Here is a 2,923-nt window from a genome sequence, read left to right on the forward strand (position 1 = left end):
GGGAGGCAAAGGTTGCAGTGAGCCGAGATCATACCACTGCACTGCAGCCTAGGCGTCACAGAGAGACTCTGTCTCAAAAAAAAAAAAAAAAAAAAAAGCATTTGTTCTCAATGTGCCTCATCATCCCAGGCATCTGTAAGTTTCCATTGTTTCCATAAAAACCAGTGGGGTTCCCCTCTCTGAAAAAAAGCACCAACATTCTTCCTGCTTGGCAGTGGGTGGCTCTCATGCCCACGCCTCTCCACCCAAGGGAACAGTCTCTCTGCTCCTCACCTGGCAGAAGCCCAGACCCTGAGTTCCTAGCGCGGGGCAGAGCGCAGAAACATGATCCAGATGCAGCAGGCCCTGGCCCTGTCTAGTTCTCCTGCAACAGACTCTTAGCACTGCTCCAATCTGACCTGTCCGGCTGGAATCACAGTTCTCACTCGGGCACAGGTAAAGATGAGCTCCCAGGACCCAGCAGGGCCTCTTCCCGGTGGACAGAACTAGGAGGGGCAGGCTGTACCCAGCACATCTCAGAGAGATGGAGGCAAGCTGGGTTCCTGATGATTTCCAGCTAATACAGGTCCTTCCTCCTGCGTGTAGGCACCCCATTACGCTTTATAACAGACCCTCTAGACTTCTGTGGGGGTAAAGGACCCAAACTGACACAGGTAGTGTTTGTTCACACTTCCACTTTCAAAGCTAACTACTAGCTGTTCAAATATACTCCATACAGTTTTCAGCAAATCAAAGTGTTTACCTCTCCCACACCAAGGGAAGAAAAGATGCAGACTGCCTTTAAAGCACCTGACAGCAAGGCGAGGGTTTTAAAGATGAGCCTTGAGAATCAAAGCAGCAGCTGAAGTATAATTACCCCAGTGCTCCCCCTTCCCGTGCGTGGGTCACAGAGACAGGCACATCCCCAGTGCTTTGCAAACAGAAGCACTCCCAAAAATTGGCTAGAGGGAACGCTTCAGCAAAGGGATCATTTTCTCCCTGGCTTGCTGGACTCTCGGAAATGCACCTGAAAGCCTTTGCCACCCTGTCTTGTGCTGATGACAGCATGAGCCCGGCTGCACCTGGCTCAGCAACAAGCTGCGAGATCCTCAGCTTCTCTCTCACACCCCACCTCGAGCTGCTGACGGCAGCCTGGAGAACTATGTGTGTGGCTGTTCCTGGATGACATCTGCTGTCACTAGTCTTCCCAGAACATCCGCTGCCCAGGTTCCTGCTGTCTTCCCCAGTGGACAGATTTTGCAGGGAAGACTGAGGAAATGGGAGGGGGAGCTCTGCTCCAGAGCAGAAGGCACAGCAGGTAGGGTTTTGTTTTATAGGTAGACTGCCCAGTGCATTGCAAAAGGAAAACCAAGAACAGGGAGTGTCCAACTCATCCCCTTTGCATGAGCAAATGAAGATGGACACTGGACTGGGCCAACTGACCCCGGGACTCACACTTGGTCAGTGGACAAGAGATAAAAGCAGGCCGAATTATTACAGGAATCAATCTGCACTCCAGTGAGGCAGCTCCCATGACTGAGTTACAATGCTTGGAGCCCCTGAGGGCAGAGCGGCACCAGCTGGGAGGTTCGTACTGCATCATGGCTTCGGATGCCCTCGCAGGCTCTGATTCGCTGCTAGGTGCTGGTGAGGTTGGAAGAACTTCCTTCCTTCCTGTGTACAATGCAAACAGCGCCGCTTCAAGTGCCATCCACACGGGTGCAGCCTCATGGGAGAGCTGCACAGAGAGGGAATGCGTTCAGTTCAGCCAGCAGAAGTCCAGGGGTAAGTGGTCCCTAGTGGGTCACATGGCCTGTGACATCTGGAGGCTGCCAATCTTCGCCCTCTAGAGTCCCATTTGCAGGGTGGATGGGTGCTAGGGTGTCGTCTGGTCACCGTGGCCACCTAAGCCTCGTCACCACGGGCCTTTCCTGCACCGTGCTCACTCTCACACTGAGATGCTGCCAGGCAGTTTTTGTTTGTGTTTGTTTTTTTAAACCAGTGGAGTAAGTTCTAAGGGAGCCCCATGTGCTTAAGATAAAAATGTAGCTGGGGAAAGCGGGTGCAGAGGCTGCTTCTGTGAGGCTGCATATATCTTACAGGACAAAACGTTTTGTACCTGAAAACCAAATTCTGGGAAACAGCCCTGCAGGTTTCTGGGAAGCTTCTCCCTCCCTGTCGTGAGTTCCACCTGGGCCCTCCGAGGGAACAGGGACAGGAGAAATGCAAGCAAAGCAGACAGGCCCGGAGTAGGGAGCCTGAGCCCTGCGTATTTGGGAATCAAAACCCTCAAGGGAACAGTCGGCCAAATGCCAGGAAGCTTTGATGACTCTGCTAATTTGGGGGCCCAAGAGTAGGGTACAGCATTGTCTGCAGAGAAACAAACAACAGGGAAATTCAATCAGAAGGGCCTATTTTAACTTGCAGTTAGCAGAAAAATGTTCCCCCCGATTTTGACCTAGCAGAAATCTAGCTTCAAGTTCCGTGATTCCTTCCCCTTCCCCTCTACACATGGTAATCATGCTTGCCCTAGAGATGCTGACCGACAAGGTCTCCCAAAGGAGGGGCCCTTCTGCCGTTTACGGGCCCCTGAGTGCACCCGTGGGCTTCCACGCGGATGGAATCACTGGTCCCCACCAGGGAACCTGGACTGTGGTAACTGCTGCCACCGTAGGACCCAAGGGCTCCCAGGCCAGGAAGAGGCAGGCGGCCTGCCTGGGAACACAGGCTGGAACCTGGAACCCTACAGACCTGGGTTCTGAGTGGGCTGCTCCCTGGGATGTTGTCATCATTCTTTCTTCTCTTTTCTTTTTTTTGAGACAGTGTCTCACTCTGTTTTCCAGGCTAGAGTGCAATAGTGTAATCACACCTTACTGCAGCCTCAGCTTCCTGCGCTCTGGTGATCCTCCCACCTCAGCCTCCCATAGTGCTGGGATTACACGCA

This window comes from Mandrillus leucophaeus, unplaced genomic scaffold (assembly GCF_000951045.1).
Source record: "Mandrillus leucophaeus isolate KB7577 unplaced genomic scaffold, Mleu.le_1.0 Scaffold446, whole genome shotgun sequence".
In the NCBI taxonomy this organism is placed as follows: Eukaryota; Metazoa; Chordata; class Mammalia; order Primates; family Cercopithecidae; genus Mandrillus; species Mandrillus leucophaeus.